Source organism: Pan troglodytes, chromosome 7 (assembly GCF_028858775.2).
Source record: "Pan troglodytes isolate AG18354 chromosome 7, NHGRI_mPanTro3-v2.0_pri, whole genome shotgun sequence".
In the NCBI taxonomy this organism is placed as follows: Eukaryota; Metazoa; Chordata; class Mammalia; order Primates; family Hominidae; genus Pan; species Pan troglodytes.
This window is the reverse complement of record NC_072405.2, coordinates 13780202-13795396: the sequence shown is the minus strand read 5'-3', so window position 1 is coordinate 13795396 and position 15195 is coordinate 13780202. Positions and strand designations below refer to the sequence as shown.

General features: G+C 45.7%; 1 long non-coding RNA gene across 1 annotated transcript; it reads left to right on the top strand.

The window, feature by feature from the left end:
* Positions 1-2126: 2126 nt before the first annotated feature.
* On the top strand, positions 2127-13406 carry LOC129135633 (uncharacterized). Its single transcript, XR_008536605.2, has 2 exons — positions 2127-2255; positions 11651-13406. It is a non-coding gene; the product is annotated as an uncharacterized LOC129135633 (long non-coding RNA).
* Positions 13407-15195: the final 1789 nt, after the last annotated feature.

Here is a 15195-nt window from a genome sequence, read left to right as displayed (position 1 = left end):
CTTCCCAGACTCCTCCATTCCATGAACAAGCCAGGACCTGCTGAGGGGGACCAGGAGGTTCACACCTCAAGTGCAGTGGATAATAGCCTACTCACGGCTCACCCCAAATCCATCTCCATCCTTTACCCTGATGTCACCTGTGGCAAATAACAACAGAGCCAACTCCCACTCACTGTCCAGAAGCCTGCCTGGTAAGGGCTTTGGAACCCAAGGAAAGACACCGAGAAACACTGCAAGAGGCTGCAGCCATCACAGCCCTGCGCCTTCAGAGTTCAGCGCTGCTTGTCCAAGTCACTGTTCCCTTGAAGGAAGACACTTTGTAAACACAAAGAACAATGAGAAAGCTTCGAGAAGAATAGAATCTTTGTCAGGAGCCAGGCTTCAGTCCTGCCCAGCAGGTCCCTGCCATGGGGGAGGGAGGCCACCCCTGTTTCTCCAGGGAGGGGGCGGGTTTCAATCCAGGTCAGCTTGTCCAGCTTGCTCTGTGAGCAGAGTTTCAGCCACACACCCACACAGCATCGAGTTAAGGACTGGAGGTTACTGTTTCTATAGCTAGAAGGGACCGTGAGGCTGGTCTCCATCTACCCACTTTTTCGTAGATGAGGGATTCTGGCCCAGAGCGGCGGGTGTCTCGCCAACGCAGACAAAGATCGGGAGCAGAGCCACATTTCCAGCCGGTGGTGTTTCTTGATGCCTCCCTTTGGAGCTGCACCAAAGGCTTTGAGGCACGTGCAGAAAGCCCTGGTCTGGGGATTAAGCAAATAGATTTGGACTCTCCTATTCTTTCAGTAACTTTGAATCGATTATTTAATCTGTGATGTGTGAGCTTCCTTGGCCTCAGCTGTAAAATCAGGAGGAGTTTCTGTTTCACAGGGTTCTCGTAAGGAGCGGGCAGGATAACGACACCAAGTGCCGACACATGGCCAGGTGCACATGAGGCAGGACCCAGTGTGTGGTCACTCTCTTTCCCCAAGCGGCCCCTCCTGCCCCACACCTGGACTCCTGCTAGGCGCACACACCGCGCTCTTCCCAGCCATAGTGACGCCTTTCCCTGGGTGTTGTCCCGGCCTGCAGTGACCCTTCCTGGTGGTCCATCTGTTTTCTAGAGCTCCGTAGACAATTACACGTATGCTCACATGGTAGCACTTCTAATGGTTAGGTCTGTGACCTTGGGCTTCTTCTATCTGTTCTGGGATTTTGTTTCTTTTTCTGTGCAGTGGGAATAGTGACTCCAACTCTATACAATTGCGAGGGTTAAATAAGGCAGGTGGCATGCTGGGGTGCAGTAGGCATTTGAGCTATGACCACTCATTGCTGTGGCTATTGCTGCTGCCTCAGGTCTGGTTTGACACCTGTCTTCCGGTTTCTCTACGGAAGTGAGAAGCCGTGAGACACAGTGTGACCTGTGGCAGTTCTCTGGCCATTGTCCAGGCAGCGTGTGCACCTGTGTGCTGAGGGCTGGAATCATGGCTCAGGTGGCATGGGGCAGAGTCGGTGCTAGGGATATGGGTGGGGGCGCTAATCTGGAAATGTGAGGACATCACTGCTCTGGGTCATAGCTTGCAGGATTAATTGTGGCTTGGAGGTCAGGCCCAAGGGGTGCTGCTGATGGCAGCCAGCATGTTGGCTTTCAAGAGTGTGGTCAGGAGTTTCTTAACCATCCAAAGATCTTCAGCCTGGGGAAGAGGCATCAGCATGGCCTTCCCTTTATTCAGGAAGACACCAAGCACATGCTGACCTTCGAAGGACAGTGATTTTGGCCAAGATCGCCCCTCCACAAGGACATAGACAAGGCCAGGAGCTTAGGGTTAGAAAGAATTGAGTGTGCCTTGTAAATCCCCTTTCTCCCTTCCTCAAGTTTAATATAAATATCCAGCCATGGCAGGAAGACAGGCCAGCCCAGCCCAACTCAGCCCAGCCCAGGCAGCTGCTGCAAGAGATGCCAAGCACCAGGACTGCCCCAGCCTCCCCAGAAGACAGGCTCCACGCTAGTGGCAGGGGCAGGCAGGGCTTGCAGGTGAGAGACAGGGGCAGCTGTGGGGGTTGGCAGCTCTCACTGCCGCTGCCCGGGCTGGGCTGGGTCGGGTTGGTCTGGGCATGTGCCAGCTGCCAGTGCCTGCTTATCTGTGACTCAGCTGCTACAGCATCAGGCACTGAAGTTGGGTTCCTCATCATCAGTGAGCTGCTCCCACCACCCCCAGGCCTGGTTGAGGCCTTGGGGACCTGCAGAGGACCCCCATGCTGCCTCTAACCAGGTGAGCCCAGGGCCACGCTCTCATGCTCTCTAGCCTCAGCCTCCGTATGGGAAAGTCTCTCTGCAGGTTCTCTCTGCTCCATGACTCAGGTCCTGTGAGACCAGGGAGTGGGCTGCCCGGACTCTGACTGGCCTCCAGGAGTTGGGGACAGGCTGTCCAGGCCCCCGCAGAGATCCCCGGGATGCTGCATCGGCCGTGAGTTTATGAGCTTGCCTCCAGAGAACATGACCTCACCTAAATGGAGCTGACACGTTTTACAGGGGACTGGAAGCACATCTGAAAGAGACCGTTCCACAGAGCTGGTTTTGCTTTTTTACTGCCCCATTAGAGAGAGTGGGGGTGTTTCCAGCTGGGACCGAGCTCCAGCTTGAAGGCAGTGGTTCCCAGTAGGGAATGCGACCCCACGGGGGAGGGACGCAGCCTGGGGGAAGCTGAGCGTGCACACAGCGCGGTGGGCTCACGGTTTGCGCGCAGGCTGGCACAGACTCACGTGAGGACATTTTTAGGGCGTGTGCGGCGATGAATGCGGCAGAGATGCGCTTGTCTGTAGGCTGGGAGTGGGAGGGAGGGGATACTGGCAGCGTGTGCTTCCGGCTGCAGGACTGTGCGGAGGACTCCAGTGTCTGACAGCGGCCCGGGCGTGGAGGGATTGAGTGTGGTTCCCACTGGGGCCCATCTCCCCTCGTGAAGTGCCGTCCTGCCACCAGGCAGCCCCCAGGGGTGGAAAACACCAGGGCTCAGGGGCTTGAATGCTAAGGGCTTCCTGCTTGCTTTCCCCTTCACGCATGTAACCCTGAATTCTTACCTTTCACCCAGCGTGGATGAACGCAGGCGCTGCCCCTCATCTGCGGCTGTCCAGACAGGCTTTCAGGTCACGCTTAATGAGAAACCTCGGGTGTCTGATCTTGTCCGTTAGCTAGGCCTTTTCTCATCTTCTTGGTTTCAAAATAAAATACCAGGAGCTTCTTTTACCCCTGTGACTCTAGGCTACCCTTGTCATTTCAGTCTTTAGAGCTGGCTTTCTGCTTAGTGTGGCCTCAAGCATGTGGGGCAATAATAATATAAAGGTGAACAGCCAGGCGCAGCAGCTCACGCCTGTAATCCCAGCACTTTGGGAGGCCAAGACGGTCGGACTGCTTTAGGCCAGGAGTTCAAGACCAGCCTGGTCAACATGGTGAAACACCGTCTCTACCAAAAATGCAAAAATCAGCCAGGCATGGTGGGGTGCACCTGTCATCCTAACTACTCAGGAGGCTAAAGTGGGAGGATCGCTTGAGCCCAGGAAGTTAAGGCTGCAGTGAGCTGTGATTGCACCATTGCACTCCAGCCTAGGCCACAGAGCCAGAACCTGTCCCATATTACGTATATGTAAAGGGTGGACATCTGGGCTTTGCTGTCAGACAAATGAGAGTCGCTTCTGTCGCTTCCCTGTGGGGTGACCTGCGCCACTCCCTGGGCTTCCCTGAGCCTCTGGATCCTCAGCACTAACTGGGCCTAACAACTGAGGCTTGGCCAGGCACAGAGCCTCGTGCCCCATGTGTGAGGGCTTGGATGTGTGAGGCCGGAAAGGGCGGTGCTGGGCTGATTTCTCAATCTCTCCCTCTCCATTCCCGGGGGTATAACTGCCAGAGGCAAAGGTCCCTGCTCCTAGCACCCCAGTCCTCCCCTACCAGCCCATGAGACCATGGAAGCAGAATAGAGTGCGGCTCTGTAAAATAGACCTTTCCCCCAAACCTGGACAGAAGTCATTTTCTCAATTTCTTTTTAACTCCTCCCACATCAGCCATTGGCTTTTCTAGCAAAAGCAAGAACATTCACCTCCCTAGGAAGTGGTTCGAGTTTATAGCCCCTAAAAAGACTTTAAGATTTGTGTTATGGGCCGGGTGCGGTGGCTCACACCTGTAATTCCAGCACTTTGGGAGGCTGAGGTGGGTGGATCACATGAGGTCAGGAGTTCGAGACCAACCTGGCCAACATGGCGAAACCCAGCCTCTACTAAAAATACAAAAAGTAGCTGTGTGTGGTGGCGGGAGCCTCTAATCCCAGCTACTCGGGAGGCTGAGGCAGGAGAGTTGCTTAAACCTGGGAGGCAGAGGTTGCAGTGAGCCAAGACCGTGACACTGCACTCCAGCCTGGGTGATGGAGCTAGATTCCGTTTCAAAAAAAAAAAAAAAAAAATTTGTGTTATGAAGATGGGAGAGGGCGTCTATGGAGCACCCATTATGTGCTGGGCAGTTGTGCTCTGTCCTTGTACAACACTTCATTTAATCTGCACAGTCACCTGCAGCAAGTAAAGGATTACTGATTTCTCTGTTGCTGATTTCTCCTAACCACTACCATACCCTACGTAAATTCTCACAAGATTGTGTGCTGGTCTTTGCCCACGGTGTCACACTGTTTGACTTAATCCCCACAACAACCTCTGCAAAGCAGGTTTTCCGTATCTTCAAATGTTTCTTGGGTGAGAAAACAGGTTCACTCAAGTTGGGGGAGCTGCCGTCAGTGACGTCGAGTTCTCAGATTTAAGTTCTTCAGCCCATGGGGCACAGCTGCCTTCAGTTTTTGAAACCAGTGAAAAAAGCACCATGTGCCTTTCCTAAGTGACGTGGGGAGGACCCAGCACCCGTCCATCCACTCTGCCTCGCTGTTAAGGATCTCTACTCCTTTCAACCCTCAACCCCATCCTGTCCCCCACCCCATGGGAGGCCACAGGGGGAGAACTGGGGAAACCATGGCTCCCAGCACCAGAAGAGAAGCCTCTCTGCTCCCAGCCCCCACAGACACACTTCATTTCTCTTATGTGGCACCAAAGCAACAGTCAGGTGTCTCCTAGGACCCAGTTCTGCTTTTGGATGATGAAATTGTTATTATTTATTATTCAATATTATTATTTTTGAGATGGCATCTTGCTCTGTCGCCCAGGCTGCAGTGCAGTGGCGTGGTGGTCTCTGCTCGCTGCAATCTCCGCCTCCCGAGTTCCACTGATTCTCCTGCCTCAGCCTCCCAGGTAGCTGGGATTACAGGTGTGCACCCCCACAATGGGCTAATTTTTGTATTTTTAGTAGAGACAGGGTTTCACCATGTTAGCCAGGCTGGTCTTGAACTCCTGACCTCAGGTGATCTGCCCACCTCGGCATCCCAAAGTGCTAGGATTCCAGGCGTGAGCCACCGTGCCTGGCTAATGATGAGATTTTTAAAAGGTAATAAGCATTCATGGTAGGGCATTGGGGGACCCCTATCTACTTCAAAGGGCTTTTGTGAGAATTAAAGTAGCATCTGGGTAGAGCAAGGTAGAGAACCTTGCACATTATCTATTGGATAGTGAATACTCAACAAATGATTGCTAATCTGTTTTTAATGCAGCTTTTATTTGAATGTGGGTGTGGCTGATGCTCTGAGAATTTTGTCAACTGTAAAATATTAGGTTGGTGCAAAAGTAATTGGAGTTGTTGCCATTGGAAGTAATGACAAAACCCATAATTACTTTTGCACCAACCTAACACTTATTAAACAAGATTATATGAAGACCTATCACTGTCCCGGTCCAGGAGAGACAGATGGACATGGCATGAGATGCATGTAATGCTTTAATATGATTTCTAGAAAGTGTTCAGAAAGATTGTAATTGGGCATGTATGGAAATTATGGAATGCAAAGGATATGCCATTTATCTCAAACTCAGCTGCCTCCAAATTAACTCTGAGGCCACAAGAGTTTGGTTAAAGATGTCATTGTGTGCTGGGTATATACCCAAAAGAAAGGAAATCAGTCTATCGAAGAAATATCTGCACTCCTATGTTTGCTGCAGCACTGTTCACAATAGCTAAGATTTGGAAGCAACCTAAATGTTGCAGATGAAAGGTTAAAGAAAATGTGGTATGTATACACGGTGGAGTACTATTCAGCCATGAAAAATGAGATCCAGTCACTTGCAACAACATGGATGAAACTGGATATCATTATGTTAAGTGAAATAAGCCAGGCACAGAAAGACAAACATCATATGTTCTCACTTATTTGTGGGATTTAAAAATTAAATTAAAACAATTGAACCCCTGGAGATAGAAGAAGGATGGTTACCAGAGTCTAGGAAGGGTAGATGGGGGTTGAATGGCAGGTGGGGAAGGTTAATGGGTATTAAAAAATAGAATGAACGAATCAGATCTACTATTTGATAGCATAATAGGGTGATTATACTCAATAATAACTTTAAATTTAAATTTTTTATTTAAAATTTAAAATTGGATTGTTTGTAACTCAAAGGATACAAACACTTATGGAGGTGGATACCCATTCTCCATGACATGATTGTTTCACATTGCACGCCTGTATCCAAACATCTCATGTACCCCGTAAATATATACATCTACTATGTGCCCAGAAGAATTTTTTTAAAAAGATGTCATTGTGTCACTGAGTACCTAGAGTCGGAAGTCAGCCACCAATAAAACACGAGGGACACTTCCAGGATGACCACCTAGATCCTGGGTTTAACATTGGAGATGGGCAGAGAGGCAATTCAGCATTGTCTGAAAAATTATTATCAACTGAAAGTCATATATATATATATATATACACACACACACACACATGCATGCACACATATATGAGATATACTTCAAATATATGAAATAAGATTTATTCTCTATATACAGCTGACCATTGAACAACACGGGTTTGAACTGTGAAGGTCCACTAAGACATAGATTTTCTTCCTCCTCTGCCACTCCTGGAGAGAGCAAAACCAACCCCTCCCTCTTCCCTTTCCTCCTCAGCCACCTCAGCACAAAGGTGATGAGGAGGAAGACCGTTATGATGATCCATTTCCACTTAATAGTAAATATATTGTCTCTTCCCTATGATTTTCTTAATAACATTTTCCTTTTTCTAGCTTTACTGTGAGAATACAGTGTGTAATACATGTAACATGCAAAATATGTCTTAAGCAACTATTTATGTCATTGGCTTCTGGAAAACGGTAGGCTATTAGTAGTTAAGTTTTCGGGGAGTCAAAAGTTTAATGAGGATTTTCAACTGCATGGGGGATTGGGCCTCCTAACCCTAGCATTGCACAAAGGTCAAATTTCTTTCTTTCTTTCTTTCTTTCTTTCTTCTTTCTTTCCTTCCTTCCTTCCTTCCTTCCTTCCTTTCTTTTTTCTTTCCTTCCTTCCTTCCTTTTTTTCTCTCTCTCTCTTTCTTCTTTCTTTCCCTCTCTCTTCCTCCCTCCCTCCCTTCCTCCCTTCCTTCCTTCCTTCTTTCTTTTTTTTTTTGAGACAGAATTTCATTCTTGTTGCCCAGGCTGGAATGCAATGGCATGATTTCGGCTCACTGCAAACTCCACCTCCTGGGTTCAAGTGATTCTCCTGCCTCAGCCTCCCAAGTATCTGGGATTACAGGCATGCGCTACCATGCCCAGCTATTTTTGTATTTTTAGTACAGACTGGGTTTCATGATGTTGGTCAGGCTGGTTTTGAACTCCTGACCTCAGGTGATCTGCCTGCCCCGGCCTCCCAAAGTGCTGGGATTACAGGCGTGAGCCACCGTGCCTGGCCCAACTGTATTTCTTTTATACATAAATGAAATACTCCTTATAATAAAGTCACATGATGGTCACCCTTCTGTCTCTACCGCTTCCCACCTCTACACCTCCACTGTGAGATATTGATGAAGTCATGATATTTCCTCCTGCTATAGTCATTGTGGTTTCCTCCTCTGTATGGTGAAGCCCACTGTGCTCAACTCCCACTCTGAGGCTTCCTCCAAGTCTGTTCCCAATTGTATCACTACACTGAACTATTTAGACATTTATCTTACACGTGACTATTATTCCTAACCTAAAGGGCCAAAACTATTTCCTAGATTACAAGAGCATTCTTTTTTTTTTAGACGGGGTCTCACCTGTTGCACAGGCTGAAGTGCAGTGGAGCAATCGTAGCTCACTGCAACCTCTAACTCCTAGGCTCAAGTGATCCTCCCGCCTCAGCCTCAGGAGTAGCTATAAGTACACACCACCATGCCCAGCTAATTTCAAGAGCATTCCTTTAACAACACAGGGAGAATTATTATTTTTTTTTCGTGTGCACATCTTGGAATTACCAACTGCGACATTGCTAAAGCAGCTCAGCTTGTTCTTTTGCTGTTGGCACACTTTAGGGTTTTGTTTGTTTGTTTGTTTGTTTTGCCGGAGACCGGAGTTTTATCATTACTCAAATCAGTCTCCCTGACCATTTGGGGAGCAGAGTTTTTAAGAATAACTTGGTGAGTCGCGGGGAGCCAGTGAGACAGGAGTGCTGATTGGTCAGAGACGAAATCCTAGGGAGTCGAGCTGTCTTCTTGCGCTGAGTCAGTTCCTCAGTGGGGGTCACAAGATCAGATGAGCCAGTTTATTGATCTGGGTGGGGCCAGCTGATCCATCAAGTTCAAGGTCTGCAAAATATCTCAAGCATTGATCTTAGGAGCAGTTTAGGGAGGGTCAGAGTCTTGTAGGGGTCCAGCTGCATGACTCCTAAACCGTAATTTCTAATCTTGTGGCTAAGTTAGTCCTACAAAGGCAATCTCGTCCCCAGGCAAGAAGGAGGTCTGCTTTGGGAAAGGGCTGTTACCATCTTGGTTTAAACTATAAACTAAGTTTCTACCAAAGTTAATTCAGCCTGGGCTCAGGAATGAGCAAGGACAGCTTAGAGGTTAGAAGCAAGATGAAGTCAGTTAAGTCCGATCTATTTCACTGTCTCAGTCATAATTTTGCAAAGGCCGTTTCAGTCCCTTCCTTCGGATTTTATAGCACCTTAGTCTAAAGGTGTGGGCTAGGAAGATGAGAAAATGCCATCGATCGCTCTGGCTTCTTTCTTCAGGTGACTTGTGAGGCTACTATAAACGCGCTGTCTTTCAACACAGTTCATCCCAAGTAATTTCCTTTGGGAAGAATGAAAGGAGCAGACAGAAGCAACAAAAATTTAGCTCTTCATTATAAGCAGATGCAAGAGCAAACAGATATTCTCAGTAATTACTATTGGGAATCACAGTACCATTAACTGATTACATTCATTGAAATACACCAGTAAGAAACGGGAGGATTTTTACAATTCCTTGAAGATTACAAACTTTAGACAGATTGCACCCATACTTGAATTAGTGATCAAAGAAGAGTGGTGACATATTTAATTAGTAATCATAATACGGTATGGAATCCGCTCAGAATACTTTTAGACAAAATAACCGATATGCCTAGTTGACAAAATTTTTTAATTCGGAAAAAAATGTAAATATACCAAAACAAAACCAAAAAACCCAGAGAATAGTATAACATAGTATTCAGTATAAGGCCAATTCAGAACGAACACATTTCAACATTCTCATATTTGCTTCAGATCTTATTTTTTGATTGTGCTTTTTCTTGAACTCCAAGAATTCCTGGAATATTCTTTGAAATCGTAACTTCCATATCATTTATTAAATGTTTATTGATTATGCCATTTACTTTTTAAAATAATCTATTGACTTCGGACTATAAAATTCAAACACAATTGCTTTAGAAAATCTTCAGGTGGGCCGGGCGCGGTGACTCACGCATGTAATCCCAGCACTTTGGGAGGCGGAGGCGGGCGGATCACGAGGTCAGGAGATCGAGACCATCCTGGCTAACATGGTGAAACCCGGTCTCTACTAAAAATACAAAAAAATTAGCCGGGCGTGGTGGCGGGCGCCTGTAGTCCCAGCTCCTCTGGAGGCTGAGGCAGGAGAATGGCGTGAACCCGGGATGCGGAGCTTGCGGTGAGCCGAGATCGCGCCACTGCACTCCAGCCTGGGCGACAGAGCAAGACTCCGCCTCAAAAATAAAATATAAAATAATACGATAAAATAATAAAATAAAATAAATAAAATAAAATAAAATAAAATCTTCAGGTGATACTTAATGATATAACTATGATTGAGGTAACCCTAAAATGTTATCTCAAATTATGCGTACTGAATCAGTTAAACAAACTGTTGCTGATTGCCTAGTCAGTGCCAGGAATCACGGCAGTTTTGAGACACAAAGGTTGGGGTGAAAGTTCCTCGCCTTTAAGTCATCTTGTACATCAGGTCTGCCCCATGGAGATATAATGCCATATAGCGAATATTAAACCTTCTAGTAGCCACATTAAAAAAAGGTGAAATTAATTTTAATATAGTTTATTGAGGACAATATGTCCAAAATATCACTAAAATATGTAATCAACATGAAGATTAATGAACTATTTTATTTTTTGTACTTATTTTTCCAAGTCTGGCATTTTACACTAACTTCTCTGATTTCAAGGACTCTATAGCCACATGGGGCTCCGGCTGCCCTACTGGGAAGTGCTGATGTGGAGGGTGGGTTTGTGGCTCACAGGTTCTAACAGAGCAACTGGGGAAGCTGTTGGCTGCATTGCCTTGAGCTCAGTGGTGATGGACGTTGGGGGTGGGGAGGGTGTTGAGCGGGTGAAGATAGAGAGGAAGCAGATGGAGACTGGATGAAGAAACCACCAAGTAGACTTGCTTAGAGAGACAGGTGGTAGGGGTGGTTGAAGATGCCCCCAGGCATTGGGCCCAGGTGGCTGGCAGAACACCGGGGAACAGCATGCGGAATGAAACTGTAGGATGGGAAGGTCTTTAGCAGCCACGTCTCAGGGGACGCTGCAGTCCAGAAAGAAGAGACCCACTGCTACATACTTGGGACCCGACCACAACTCTAGATCTCCTGACCCTCAGAACAATGTTGTTGTTCACTGTACCACTTTGACGCCAAGCTCAGTTTAAGTTCTATTGCCAGTTTTATGTCAGACTGCAGCTGCCAGTCAAGTCATAAAATATACCAGGAACCAAAATCTATCCACGAGCCAGTAAGAGTGGGTGCAGGAATAAAAACCATGTTCGAGAGAACAGAGCCAGAAATCACCAGGTACTTAGACACATGGAGGCATACTTTATATTGGATTTATTTCTAATCTCGTTATCTTTCATTTACGTCAACTTTTAGAAACAGAAAGAGGGGAGGAGATATGGAAACAAAAAGGATAAAGATGTTAGTACACAAGAAGAGGGGGTACATCATTTACGGGTTTTTTTTGTAAATTTCATTTTACTTGAAAATGTCTATGTTGTATTTGTTACATGCTCTATTAGAACAACATACCAAAAACCTAAAATGTAACAAAGGTATTAGCTCTAGTATAAGGCAGAATGCCCTTATGGACATGTGTGTGTGTGTGTGTGTGTGTGTGTGTGTGTGTGTGTGTATGTAACAAAAATTGCTAACATTTGCGCACTCAGAGTGTGACAGGCACTAATCCAAGTGCTTCACATAGATGATTTCGTTTAATCCTCACAAGCCTGTGAGGTTCCATCACTGTTATCTTCATTCTGTATTTCAGGACATTGAAGCACAGAGATTAAGAAACTGACTACAAGGCCGGGCATGGTGGCTCACGCCTTAATCCCAACACTTTGGGAGGCTGAGGCAGGTGGATCACTTGAGGCCAGGAGTTTGAGACAAGACCGGCCAATATGGCAAAACCCCATCTTTACTAAAAAATACAAAAATTAGCCAGGCGTGGTGCCGCATGCCTATAATCCCAGCTACTTGGGAGGCTGAGGAAAGAGAATGGCTTGAACCCAGGAGGTGGAGTTTGCAGTGAGTCGAGATCACGCCACTGCACTCCAGCAAGGGCAACAGATCGAAACTCTGTCGGAAAAAATAAAAATACAAAATAAAAAACTGACCACAGTCCCTTGCTGACTAGTGGCTGGGCAGGGCAGGGACGCAAACCGAAGTGTCCTAGCTCTGGAATCCATGCCCGTAAGCCCGGCTCTCCATCTACTCCCAGCCACTCCTCCCCAATCTCCTTCCCAAACAAGAAACACTGAAACACAGAATGAGTTATAAAGAACCTTGTGTTTCGATCATCTGGACAACAGAAAGCCCCTATTTTAAGAGAAACGCAGTGCGTTACTGATGGTGTCATCAGTGACGTGGCCCTGATGTGCCGCCATGCTCCAGCTCAACTACACCGGAGCAGCAACTGTTTTCACCCTTCTGGATTCAGCTAAGAATCACCGACCATCGAGAACCAGCTAACACCGAATGCATCAGAAAGAGCCAACTTCCACATAGATCCCTTCCTGGGCATATGCTTAGGGGCTCTGCCAAAACCTGAACAAGGCACATGGTAGAGATGACACAGCTCGGGTGCCTGTGCAGTAATGTGTCCTCACAGGAAGTGGTGATGCCTTGCTTTCATTCCCTACTATGTCTTTGGCTTCACTACAGTCTTTGTCAAGCTTTCTTCATACCATACACAGGAACCTCTGGAAATAACTGTGCTAACTAAGCCCCTAGCACAGCGTCTAACACAGAGCAGGAATTCACATTTGTGAAGTGAGTGCACAGCTCTCTCTGCCGTTTTAGAACACCTTGGGAACACTACCTTAATCCCAAGCTCAGAAATCTTTAAGGAAGATAGCTATTAACTTCTTTCTCACTTTCTACTAGATGGCCAAATTCCAACGATCACAATTCTATACTGAAAATTATTTCCCAGTAAAACCAAATAAACCAAGGCAAGGAAACAATAACATCATAACATACATATGGTATTTTACTGATGTATTCATTCATTCCAGGACACATCTCCCAGCTTCTACTTACATTTGCTAAACAGTTTGACACAGAAATTCTTTAGTTCTAGTTCTCTTCAACTGATATTTAATTTTAAAGTGTTCTTTAAGAATCCAAATACATTGGGCCAGGCGCGGTGGCTCGCGCCTGTAATCCCAGCACTTTGGGAGGCCAAGGCAGGTGATCATCTGAGGTCAGGAGTTCGAGACCAGCCTGGCCAACATGGCGAAACCCCATCTCTACTAAAAATACAAAAAATTAGCCAGGTGTGGTGGAACACGCCTGTAATCCCAACTACTTGGGAGGCTGAGGCAGGATAATTGCTTGAACCAGGGAAATGGAGGTTGCAGTGAGCCGAGATTGAGCCACTGTACTCCAGTCTGGGCAACAGAGCAACACTCTGTCTTAAAAAAAAAAAAAAAAAAGAATCTAAATACATCAGTTCTCTGATCTAAGCCACATTCTTTCCTCATCTTTGTTTCCATTATATAAACAAATGATCTCTCACAGTAGTTATTGCTATTTTCCACTGTAGCCAATGATAAAACATGGGGATGGCAGTGGTGGGTGGGAATTCCAGCTTTTCTCCACCATCTTCTCTGCAATAAACTGAAAGACCTTATAAAAGATGGGTGCAGTTGAGGAAAAAGAATAAAGGTGGTCATGGACAAATGAAAACTGGTTAATTGTCCGAAAACTATCAAGAACTGACCTGTGACCCAGACAGAAAGTAACTCTGCATGTCTCAACAGAGCACAGTATACACGAGCTTGAATAACCAGAAAGATGTTTAGCAACAAACACTCCTCACAATCATGTGTTGAGTTCCAAAACACTTCAGAAAATAATGGACAATTACTTATTCACACATTTTAGACAGCAAATAAAACTGAATTGGTTTAGCAAGAATAATAATCTCTCACATTGGTGTTGAAATTATATGAGAATGTATTTTTATACCTAGAATCTCAAACTAGTGAGAGTCATTTCCCTGAACTCTATGAAGTAAATACATATTCTCCCCTCTTTACGGCTAAGGGAAAGCTCGAACAGGAGAGGAATTTTTTTTTTTTTTTAATACAGAGTCTCGCTCTTGTCACCCAGGCTGGACTGCAATGACGCCATCTTGGCTCACTGCAACCTCCGCCTCCAGGATTCAAATGATTCTCCTGCCTCAGCCTCCCAAGTAGCTGGGAATACAGGTGCCTGCCACCACGCCTGGCTAATTTTTGTATTTTTAGTAGAGACAGGGTTTCCCCACGTTGGCCAGGCTGGTCTCAAACTCCTGACCTCAAGTGATCCACTTGCCTCGGCCTCCCAAACTGCTGGGATTACAGGCGTGAGCCACCGCGCCCGGCAGGAAATTTATTTAAAGTTATGCATGTAGTGACACAGCACCAACTCTTTTATTAGAGTCTGGGATTTACCTTGATAAGTAACTGTTGGTACAAACTATCCAAAACCTGGCAGTATGCTTGCAGATGCATTACTTTTAGTAGTCAAGCTACGCTGTGGCATGGGATTTGTGATGACAGTGAGATGAGATGATGCCCGCAAGAGGCTTAGTGCACTGCTTGTTTACTATCACTACAAGCTGAACCTTTAAAATATGACGTAGTATTTAATAGCCGTATTTGGCAATACAACATATATACACAACATGTAAACTTTACCACATATACATGAAATAACTTTTTATCACCAATTTTTGAGATCCATATTTTCCTTTATTGCTGAATTAATGAGGCACCAATAATCCCAAAAACACAAGTCAGAATTTATTCTGAAAATACCATAAAGAGACAAAAAGAGTTAGTCAAGTATTCTTGCCTGCTGGAGACACAAAATTTCAAAAGCACCTTTTTTAAAAAAAGACATGAACATTTATAAAATTGCAGAACGTATCTTATATATTCACATATAAAATCATGAACCAATAATAATCCGGATGGAAAAACTGATCTGTTTCATCAACATCAATAAACATTTTGTTGAGAGTTTGTTCCACATATTATATTTCCCTCAGTATATTAGAAGTACTTCAGCTTTCTATTTGAAGGGGTTTTCCTAAAAATAACCTTTTTTCCTGCTCAGGACAACCAGGTATTATTATAGTATACATATTATAATAACAAGGTATATGTCTTTGACCTCATGTATGACTCCCCAGTTGCTACAGGAATAGGTTTACTTTTCATACAGAAATTGGAAAAGATGTCAAATATTGATGATAGTATCGAAGAGTTGTAGCTACTCTAAACTGAGTAAATTAGCGATTGTACAGACGAGCACTTCATAATA